The 12,304-nt window shown below is 39.3% G+C and overlaps 1 protein-coding gene across 1 annotated transcript in view; it reads right to left on the reverse strand.

Moving 5' to 3' along the window:
• nrxn2b (neurexin 2b) overlaps nucleotides 1-10,652 on the reverse strand; it is a 368,462-nt gene extending 357,810 nt beyond the window's left edge. The window contains exon 1 of the mRNA XM_026328570.1: nucleotides 10,583-10,652. The gene's annotated coding sequence lies outside the window, so the exon portion shown is untranslated. The remainder of the gene's footprint in view (nucleotides 1-10,582) is intronic.
• Between the last annotated feature and the right edge of the window lie 1,652 nt (nucleotides 10,653-12,304).

Below are 12,304 nucleotides of genomic sequence, written 5' to 3' on the forward strand. Positions count from 1 at the left end.
AGTGACAAGATGTCTGAAGACATCATAAAAAGAATAAGCAAACTCATCAACACAAATAAGTGGGTAAAATGTATGAAGCTTGACACATCAGGCAACACAAATGCACACACTGGCAGACATTTTCAATCCCTCCAAGCCACTACAAATAGTGTTGAAGCTTCCCATAAAACCCAACTCTGTAATAATCCTCCAGTCCTTAAATATTTATGGGCCAATGCCTACATTTCCCCACCTCTCTTTATTATTTGTCAGCAGAAATGATTTAGCCTCTGGAAGTGTGCTACATAGATACATGTATTCAGAAAATTACAGGGGCACTGCTCATCGTTAGTCATTGCACTGTCTATACTGCTACCACCACCATAAATAGGGTAAACAAAAATCTTCAGAGTCCAAGCAAACTTGTGTTTGGTGGCAGGCAGAGAGACACCTCTCCACTTAGATTGCTGGGGAGGGAAAAGGCATACGTTTTGATGGGATTTGCTGCTGTGCTTTGAATGCAGGCAAACTGTTAAGCTGCAAAGCTAGTGTCAACTATGGCTTCATGATAAAAGCACAGTGTGGTTGCTTCATGTAGTTCAAAGGGTTTTGTTTTTTAACCAGCATGGTTTTATTTTAAACCTTTTTTTTTAGGTTGACAACAAACATATTTCATTCATGCCAAAGTTAATGTGAAACATATTCCAAGATGATTCCCAGGCATCGATTCCAGTTTTCTTTTCTGCTCCCTTGTCACGTAAATGGCTGTGCCACTGATAGCATTCGAGGGATATCATATATCTGAAGTAAATACCATTTAGTACACAGGGAGAAAATAGCTTTAGGACATATCTCCCATAAATGACACCACACCCTGAAGAAAAGGGGAGAAGTGTGCCTGCATGTGCACCCAACTCTACAGATGCAATGTGTGTTATTTGGCAAGGTGTGAGCATGCGCACAAAATTGTGTCTTTTGAAGTGGCCCACAGATTAAATTACTTTCGGCATGGACGGTAGGGAGGGGGAAATTGAGAAAATGATTAAAAAATAAATGGAAAAATGATTTCCCATTCTGGGCCCTGTCACAATGGAGGGAGAAGGCAATGGGGCGACTGCATGCTTATTTGTCTGGTTGGGGCCAAAGCATGCCTGTTGTAGCTACTCATTATAAGACATTACCAATTTATCCTCCTCTATCTCTCCCGACCACTGCTGGCTGGGGACTCCTGGGCCAGATTACCTAAATGAAACAATCCTAATCTCTATTCACAGTTAATAACATACACAGAAAAACAATCCCAGCTAGGCCGGTGCCCTTTCAGCATGCTGAATTGGTCCTCATATGTTCTCTAGCAAGTGACCTTGAAGCTCTCAAGCTACATGCCATTCTAAGAATAAGGTGAGTGGACGCCTTGTAGGATGTTTTCAGGTTTAACATTTCTAAGGTAAACTGGAAACAGAAACAACTAATCCTTCTCCACCCAGACAACAACTTCGGTATGGGCGATATTGTATGATACAGCAGCTGCAATACCATGGCTGAAGTGGCCATACTTTATGGCTAAAACAGCGATTTGTGAACCTATAAAACTTTGATTAGCTTCCAGTCTATACTATCAACCCTGATTTTGACAGGCAGCATCAGCAGGCAGATCAGTCACATATAGAATATCCCCACTGCCCTCTCCTTGTACTGTGCCATGCACTCATCACCTAAACCTCTGTACCGCTATCCCTCATTTATTCTAATCTACACCAGGGCCTTGGGCATGTGGGGGTATGTGTGCACTGGATGCAATTGCTCAGTTGCCATCAATTAGGACCAAGTCACCTATAAATTGCCAGATCCACACCTCACCAACTGCCACATAATTACATTTCAGAAACATAGTGTGCACTGACCTCACAGAGGGGCTCAGCATCATAAATAACAGGTATGGCTCCCCGGGTGCTGTTCCCTGAGAGCTTCCCATGTAAACACATGTGTACTCATACAAAACCCATACAAACACACACATCTGATTGAATATCTATGTTGGATATGGAATCATGTTTTCATAGGTATGTACATGAGAGAGCATAAATTCACACATAGCTTTACATCTTTCACCTTGTTGCACTTTATCTCTCCAGCCTCCTCTCTTTTTCTTTCTGCTCTAGTAAGAATCAAGGCCTATGTGTTTGTTGAAATGATGGACAGAGTGACTGTCCCTTTCTTGTAACCTGTAGAAGTCCTACGGTGGAGGCCTTGGACACAGAGGGGAAGTTACGGTTTATGAATCTAATGCTTCTTATTAGCTCTACTGGCACCCACACAGCACAGTCACTTTATATTTGTCATCTGATGTCAGTCACTGATGTGAAGTTTGTTCTGATTAGGTTGAGTCAGATTTACTGCTTTGCCAATTGACTTTTGATGTAAATCAGTTAAAGATATATTTTTTCTCAGAGTCACTGGTGAAAGTCACCTGCAATTATTCATCAATGAATCATCAATCATACGGCACTTACTCACTTTATCAGTGCTTCAGAAACTTTTCCAACATAACTTTAGTTTAGAGGGAGATTCTAATTGGATGTTATGCCTTTGGCAGGGGCAACAGATGTGAAAAACGTCAAGGCTTTTGGCAACGTAAATCCAAAGACATTACAAACACATCAAAAACGAACAACTTCCTAAAATCTTTTAAAACTCTGTAATGTCAGAACAGGGTGATAGAGACAGAGCACACCAAGCAGTTGAGCCATTTTGGTTCTGGAAAACTGACCACGTGAAACAGTTGTTGAACAACGAATATGTCTTCCACCATCACCACACAGCCGTGTGTGGAAGCAGGCTGCAAAAGAAAGTATTGTTTACGTCCTGGTGCTCCTGTTCCTCCCTCCACCCTATCTGTTTGCCATCCATCAGTAACTGACAACCTTGACAGGTTAGAGAGAGATAGCACCTCAATACCACTAGGATAAGACGGGCAAGATACAAGCCCAGAGTGTGCGCAATTGTGTGTGTGTGTGTGTGAGTGTGTGTGTCTGTGCACTCAAGGGGGAAGAAAGGGTCATGCCTCGCCACTTCACATCCTCTTCACACACTCACAATATTGTTGACGGACCGAGAGGGAGAGACAAAAACAAAGAGGTGAAAGGGGTCAAAGAGCACTTACGGAATATGTGTTTGTGTGTGTGTCTGTACTGCAGTAAATATGGAACCCTTTTTGTTTATGTATGTTTGTGAAAAAGTAAATAACATCTTGCAAACATAGCACTGCGGTGCTGAACGAAATATGGGTATCTGCACACAATGAAAGGCAAGAAAGGTTTTTCCTCAGAAAAGAGTAATATAAACTTAAGACATATTTTCTTCTGGTTGTAAACCCACAGAACCAGAACCATAGTGTGTCTTCGTGGGATACAAAGATGGATTTGACTTGACTAGTCCCTGCAGCAGAACCATAAATACGATTTAGGGTTATACCCATGTTCACGATCTTAGTGGGTAATCAGGAGCAAATACATTAAGACTACAGTTGTAAGAACCATTGTAAAAATAACTTCCAATGGTACATTTGCACAATAAATTTAACTGTGTGGTATCATTCTAAAAAGACATACTAAATAAATATAGATCTATTCACATTTTACTTTGAAAAGAATTTGAAAAAGATATACTTTTTATAATAAAGTAGAGTCACTTTTAGCAAAAAACAGCTTTGTTGAACAGAATAAAACATATATTTGTCACTTCGGTGTGTCTAAATTAGCCTGAGAAAATACGGTACTTTTGCCCATATGTCAGTATTAGAGGCTACATTGCATAGACTCAAGATTTAACACTGTACATAATGCAGGTTAAACCAAACCATGCTAATGTGAGAACACTGGTATTTAGCTGCTTTATTTTCAGAGCAGCTCCAGTTACAAAGCCAGAAAAGTAGAGTTGATACCAACCATCATTTGAATGTTTTAGGAAAAGTTTAATGCATCACATGCAACATAATAAGCAGAAAAAATATTTTGTTTTAATAATAATTTTTAAATAATTTTTTAGTTATCACCAAGAAATATACTGTACACATGTTTTGCAAGTTCAACACAGTGCAGCAATTAGACACAGAAAGCACAACCAATAATATACCAGAATACATAACAGAAGTGAAATGCTTGCTGAAGAGTTCAGGGAAAATCCTCAGTGATCCCAGAGGAGATTTTACAGAGGCTAACCCTCTGAGGTTTTCAAAGGATAGTCAGGTATGATGAAAGCTGCATACACGTGCTCCAAATACTGAACAAAGGACGTTGCAGTTATACAAATAAATGGATTGAGTGACAGTGGATTGAACTGGCATGCTGGGCAGGTGGGCACACACACTGAACTCAGCAGATGCTCCATAGATGGGGGCTGGGGTGTGTGCTCTGGGAAGGAACATATGAACTCACACCTTTTCATACAAGCATTTATGTGCATTCACACTGGTTATCTCACTGTTTTAAACACACATACTGAAGTACTTCAGCGAATATCAAAAACCACAAAACACACAGACTATTGCACCTTTGCAATGCAGTCACCAAATCCATCACCTTAATAAACATATATGCATATAACCTCTGTAAGCTTTTCCGACATGGCATCCGGAAAGCCCAATCACGGCTAATAAAGGAGGCTAATGAACTCCTCTCATTATGTAGATGCTAATCATGTAACACAATCTTGTAATTTGACACACTTGATTTATGGAGGAGAACGCCCCCGCCCCACAACACCGCGATCACTATCCACCCATAATCCACCACCCTCCACATACTATTTTCTACCATTAACAATCTGAGCATGTCACAGTATGAAGCGTGTAGAGCTGCAACATGCATAATGAGGTGCTTAGGTAACTAATCGCACACTGAGTTGATGCAAGAAGGAGATGGAGGGGGGGGTGGGGAAGGAGACACAGCGAGGGAGAGACAGAGATCACAGCTGGACCTGTCAGTGTGCAGGGAGGAGATGACAGCATCAAGGTGACCGACGGCCAATGTTTTAATAAATGTTTGGGCATGTCTACTGTATACTATGTACACACTATATGTCTACATAAACAGATGCACGCACACGCTTTTTGTTATTGGTATGATATAAATCCCCATCCTCCCATTGTCGAGATGGAGGTTTGACATCAGCGTATATTTATTTGTGTCAGCAAGTGAAAAGAAATCCATGGTATGAGTGACAGTAATAATGGTATTATTGATGTTGTTGACTAAGATAATGACAGGGAAGGAACTATTGAATATATTAAGGCCCGCAATGAGAACAGTGGCAATTATAAGATAATACTGAGTATATCCAACCGTAGTAATAATGAAATTTGTGACCATATTCATTATAAAGTTAAATGAAAAACTGAATATATATTAAATGTTATTGTTACTTCCTGTCCAAGTTATAATACATCTATGTGTTTTTGTGACGTACATATTCAAAAACTGACTTTGTTTATTGTAGTTGGAGTACCCATCAATCCATGACCCTGACCTATGGCGGCATTAAGGTTTGAGCTGCAGTACCATGTTTTGACAGCATAAAACAGCTATGAGAATAGCACATAATGGAGCTTTGTGGGTAATGGAGGAATGAATTTCAGCTCTTTGGTAACAATTGCTATTTTGTGACAAAAATTGCATTCAGCTATTGTAGCCAATCCAACCTCATAATCTGCTATTACAGGAACAAGTCCAATTTTCATGTCAACAGAGCCTTATCCCACACCTTTCAACATACTGTCACTACAGACTAGACATAATAGATGCCATGTTTTTCCTGCTGATTTCACCCTTAAGGACAGGATTTTAGCATAGGTTCATTTTTCTTTGGCTTAGTGCATTGTATAGTTAAAAATACAGTTAAAGTTAGCAGCAGATCCTAATCATCAATGCAATAATTTTATGGCACACTTGATTTACTCCAATATTCAATTTACTATCATATAAGGCAAACAGCAGCGAATCTTCACAGCTTAAAACCTCTAACCAACATTTATAAAGGTACCTAACTGAACAAACTACACATGCATGTCTGTCAAAGTCTTTTTAATTGAATGAAACGGAGACATTTCTAACCGTATATGACTCATTATCCCATCTGTGCATCCTTCTCATGCAGCTTTACATACATTTTAACCCAAGAGAATATTACAAAGACTGTATTTTTTGCATAACCAGACGATGACAGCAGTGACAGCGTACACAGTGTAAAAGTTAAAAAGGAAAAGGGAGGGCATAGAGACAAACATGTAACAGATGGAGGAGTCACAGAGAGTCAGGTCATCTTCATTCATGTCAGAATTGGAACTGTGATTCTAATGAGAGGGAAATTGTCCTTTTTTTTTATCTATGCAGCTCACATTATGAAGCTGATGCAAATTACATCATACAAAATGTGTGTATTTGGGAAGAGAGAGCGAGAAAGACAATAACACAGGGAAGACCCTGAAGACAAAGTAAACAGGGGGGATGTTGAAATTCAAAGAACTCCGTTCCAAGTCAAAGCCATACAAATAAAACTGTGTTCATTTCAACACACAAAGACATTCTGTGTGTGTTGATGAGGATGTGATAATGTCATGGAGTCAATATCAAACACACCCTTTTATCTACAGTGTGACAGAAATCTGTCACTACTGCCACCGAACTAAGATGTTGCTATATCCTCATTAGGAAGGCAGACACACTAGGACTATAGACTTTATATTGCCTTCATCAACTACCACACGAGCTCCATGTTTGAGAAATATTGTCGCACATTGCATTAGATTGACAATATTAAGATTAGATATTGACAATTCATATTGTTGAAAGTAATCTTTGCTACACCCAAAGTGGGGATACACATAATCCATTAATTAAATGTGAATGAGTAAACAGAATACTTGCAGCTAATTTGATTCTTTTAAGGAAATGAGAAACATGCCTTTCAAACTTGAGCTGCATAAATAACAGCACTAAATGTCTGAAAACTCAAGAAACTCAACACATAAACTTTCCGTGTTTAAATTGGTATAACAAATTGAAGGCCTACTGATCCTATCTAGCTAAAGGGCATTTTTATGTGACTTGACAAAAACACTGGTGAGGTAATTTACTGCACAATAAATGGAACACACATAGACCTGTGGATCAAGTGGATAAAACTGAACCCACACTAAAAATGTTATTATAATATTGTAGCAGAAAATACAGTAAGGCCTGTATACAGACGCATGGTGTAATTGTATATGACTCTGTGACCGTGCACAGCAAACAGTTATCTACACGTTTGGTCAGTTTGTGCATTTTAATGTAAAAAAAAAAAAATGTCTTCCCTAATTAACAATACCTACAAACACTACTGCATGTCAGCCATGGATTCAACAGTTTTCCAGTGTACAAAACACTGGCACCTGCAAAGAGGCAGGCTTGGCAACAAGCCCAACAAACAGCAAATCTCTGGAGTGCTGATGCCAGACAGTGGCATGGACACCCCGTCACCATGGAGACAGGGTTCTGACTGGGAGGCAGGCAATATCACAAACAGGGAAAGACGCATAGTGGGGAAAGCAGAGAGAGAGAGAGAGAGACAAAGCAACAGATACCTGGAAAGAGACTGTAAGAGACACACTGCCACATCCGTGCGTAAGGTCCAAAGACTGAACTTCAGCATCAGTTAATTCAGTTTGCTTCTATATGCATATTGAGTTTTTTTCTTGAATAGGTTTGTTTTGTGGATGCTTGCCATGAGCGTCATTTATGGTCATCAGCGCACAGCTGTCTGTATGACATATGACACATGACTGAATGCACACAGGCTTGTGTAGTCACATCCTTTGCAGATCTCAGGAGTCAGAGCCAAGCCATTTCTGAAATTCCAGTCAGCCTCTGTTCCAGCTTTTTCTAGACATGCTCTCAGATACTGACAGAAATGCATCAAATGCTCTCCTTAACTCAGCATGTTAACCATGTCATATATCCTTGCCAACTTCAGTAGGGATAGAGTTTGATAGCATTTTATTGAATCTGAATCCAGTTCTGAATCTGAATCCTAGTTTAATGGTAGTACCTACAAGTGTTTTTGTCTCATTCATCTGTGAACTTAAGCAGTTTTCTGTAAGACAGACTTTAATATTTATGAATCTGGCATTTTTTCTGAGCATGTTAACAGCTTAAATTTGAATTGGGATTTATGGACCAATTACAAGACACTTTCTGACACTGAGAAGTCTGCCACTGGCACTAATAGAATCTACCATAATGAACTAACAAATCTAAACCATGGACATTCTGCTGGATTAAAAGATTGTAGGGATTCCATTACATATTTTTTCACTGCTCTGTGATGTTCATTATCTGTCCTCACTGATTTTTCTCCTCACTGGACAGAACACAGTGGTAGGCTGAGCACTCATCCTCCTGAAGTTATAAAAAACACTGTAATAATTTGTTACTTTTACATGTTCGATGCTAAAGAAATTTTTAAACTTAACTATCCCCCTTTTTTGTGAATACCTTCCCACAAATATTACAAGTTGCACTTTTTGTAGCACACTGCAGCTTTATGTGACTTGATTTCTAAAAGATACATTAAGCACAAAAACTATATGTATATATCAGAAAAACTCTCTTTAGTTATAACCAGGACAAATGAATGCAGGCATTCTGCCTTTATAGCTTCTTAACAATAAAACAAGATTTCGTAGCAACATTAAAACTGTTGCTGTCTGGAGAGAAATGGAGCTCTAAATACTGCTGATCCACCATTGTTCCCACTGAAATGTCTGTCTTGACAAATGAGGGACAACTGGAAGTCTTTCATAAAAGAAACTAACACCATCTGATCAAGTTTGTCAGTCCTTGAATTATGTACGTATTGGTGATTGTAAGGTCACTTCTATACTTATTTTAAATGCAGATTTTAATATATTTAAATAATTATATACTGGAAAGTTGTGTAGTAGTTGTGTTTTGATTAAATAATATGGCTTATGACGTTCAAGTTATTGCAAAAATAAACATATGATAAAAGGATTCCTGCACACATTAAAAAAGGTGTATCCTATTCAGTACACACATACTTTTTATAACACACTTAAAAGGTGCCATGTGCCAGCTGTGCAGCTGAAAACCAATCCCAAGAGCAGGCTGCTGAACAAATGAAGGTCAACAACACTATAAACCAAACCTGGGTTGCAGCTTTCTGTTTAAGATGCAACTGAGAAACATCCCTGTCATATTCACTTTAATATTAACCACAAAGTGAAGTATTGATTTTTCATCATTACCATCACTAACACTGCCACAACCACACTGTAAATGATTTTAATCAATTATGCATAACACTGTTCAAACACGATCTGCACATTTCTAATTTCCTCCCCAATGATCTCCATGGCAACAAATGCTCCAAGCTGGTACAATCAGTGTTTTTCCCCTCCCCTCGCTCTAATTTCTCTCATTAACTCAAAATCAGTTATTGACAAAAGAAAGTAATGCCCTCATCCATTTTTAATAATGCTTAACTAAGAGTGTCAGTTCTGTCTGCCCACCAAACTCACTCTCTGTCTTCTTCTCTTTGCATTTGTCTCTACAAATAAATCCCAAATCCGTGAGGTGCATCAACAGAACTAGAAGCTTTGGTTTGAGGACAGTCTGGAGACTGTAGTTATATAAACAGTTCTCTGAGAAGGTAAAACTTTTCTTGAGAGAGAAATAATCTGTCTAACATTAAACATACACACCCTCTGCAGAGACTGTGGACTAGGCAACAAGTGATTTTAAACAAGTGCACATAGATCCCATCTTCACTCATTTTGTGTTAATTTGTTATTTTTTAGGATGAAAATTAAATTTGTTTTCTACGTCTCTGTGTATTTTTGTTTTGCAAAAACAGCATCAAATTTTAGTACACTGAAAAGCCCAGGTTGCAAATCTGCTAGTAAAAAACCCTTACTCCTGAGGCGTCCGATTGTTTGAAGACACACATGCATGAAACTCTGCCTCTGCACTGAAATCCAACTGGTCCGAGTTCCCAACAAATTGAAACAGCAAAAATATCAATAAAAAGTAGAAACTGAATAAAGTATTTTTTAGCTCAATCAAAACCACTGTGCTCATGAATTTGAAGATTAGCAAGCATTTACATTTATTACCATAACATTAAAGTTGGTTAGAACATGAACACAGAGCAGACACTGCTGCCTAAGCCCTAGTCAACCTGTCTTCTCCCGTACCTTCCTTCCTTTTTGGGTACATCAACATATAGGATTGTACAACAGAATAAAAACCTACCAATTCAATATAAACATTTTCAATCAAACTTTCAATGAAATCATTTTGTGATGATTCTGTATGGTGGTGTTGTATAAACTCTGACTACGACTACTGAACTTTACCCAGAGTGACTTCCAAAAGAATGAAGCCCATTACATTAATGAACCATAATTGATGTTTCCAAAGAGTGTTAACACCAGAGCTAGAAGCATGTACTGTCTGCATTTTATTCATGCTCTTGTACTTGTTTTCTGTCCTTGCTTGGGTCTTTTTGAACTGACACTGACATGTACACAAACACGCCCACTCACCTATGCATTCATGTACAGTCCTACATCATGAAGGAATCCAGGCAAGACATGGCTGCAAACAAGCTCTCCCTCAGCTCTGTCTCTTGATTAGGCCAGGCAGTCAATAAAAACCACAGCCTGGGCCCTGGTGTGCCACACACACTCGGGTGTCTTTTATCAGCCTCCTCCCAGCCTTCAGCTTCACCAGTAGTCAATAGCTGGAAGAGACTAATCCATAACTGCAGCAGCAGCAGCAGCAGCAGCAGCAGCAGCAGGGTGTCTGACATGTGCCCACATGATAAAGAGTGAACAGTCGAGTGGCGTTAGCATCAACATCTGCCAAGCTGGGAGCGACACTTGTGTCCCCATATCGTAATCAGGTCGACCGTAGAGGAAACAGATGAACGAGTGTCAATTTGCACTGACACACACACACACACACACACACATACTTATGTGTGAAATGCACATTTTCATGTAAGATATACTGTACATAAGGCTCATTTTACACACAGTTGGGTGAGTGTCAGGGGTGTGCAGATAAATGCTCGCCCTGAAGTAAGTGGAAATATAGATGTTTCCTCCAAGGATAAAAAATTTGCACTAAAACAGAAAATGCACATGTGGACACACAGATACGAACACATGGGCCAGTGTGTCTGCACGCAAAAACACAAACACACATAACCTCTTTTTCACTAGCCCTCATACAGTGCATTTAAATGCAACTTCTGCTATCAAAGAACAAGTTGTTGAACATTTCTAAACTAACTTCAAAGTGCTGACCTTTGAGGCTAAAATGGACAATGCTGTTATACAGTAATTAGATGTACTGCACAGCCAAACCTGGGAAGTGATTCAAAACAATGTAATGTCTTCAACAAGTTACTTAAACTAACAATCAAATGTGAAAAGTTGTGTTTTCAAGTATTTGTTCATGCTAGAAAAAAAAAAAAGATTGTGGAAATGATCAATGATTATTATGTAACAAAAAGTACAGACACAAAATTCTCAGTTTAATGAAGTTGGAGATTAAAAGCAGCACAGTCCTCCACCCTATCTGCACCTTAAAAAGGTTCCTCACATCTCTCCACACCTTGGGGTGTAATAGAGTCTGCTGGGTGATGCGCAGTAGCCCCTGGCTGTGATCACTGTGCCTCTTCGTGAGTGTGCGTCCAGCACACGAGCAATGTGTTTCTATGTGTATTTGTGTAAAGCACTGACGCCCGCTCTGCATGATGGATGCCCCTCTTTGTAGCACAGGTTAGAAGGCATCCTTGATGGGATAGGCCAACTGTTCATCACTCCCCAGCCTACTACCTCTCTCCTGCTGCTTCTTTGTTGCTCCCCTCTGCACATCCATCCATTCCCCCCTTCCCATTCCAGCTGTACATGACGAATGGCCTACACAAGAAATGCGCTCTCTGATATCTAGCCATTTTTCCTCCGCCACAAGCTTTTCTTCACCCTTTCATTTGATTGCTTCTTTTTCTTTCTCTACCTCTTTTATTGCCAACCACAGCCATCCATCTCTTATGGAAGGTCGGTGCTTAATGAATCTTCAATGTTTTTCATTTAGTTTCAATCCATACCCTGACAAGTAAGACCCATCTTTGCTGAACTAAGCCAAATACTTACCTTTGTTCAGTTAAGCTAAAGGTAGTTTAAAGAAACATTTTCTCTTATCCATTTGATAGCATTTTTGTTATTTATGAGCAGTTTTGAGCCTGACAAACTTTTTTT

Source organism: Mastacembelus armatus, chromosome 18 (genome assembly GCF_900324485.2).
Source record: "Mastacembelus armatus chromosome 18, fMasArm1.2, whole genome shotgun sequence".
NCBI lineage: Eukaryota > Metazoa > Chordata > Actinopteri > Synbranchiformes > Mastacembelidae > Mastacembelus > Mastacembelus armatus.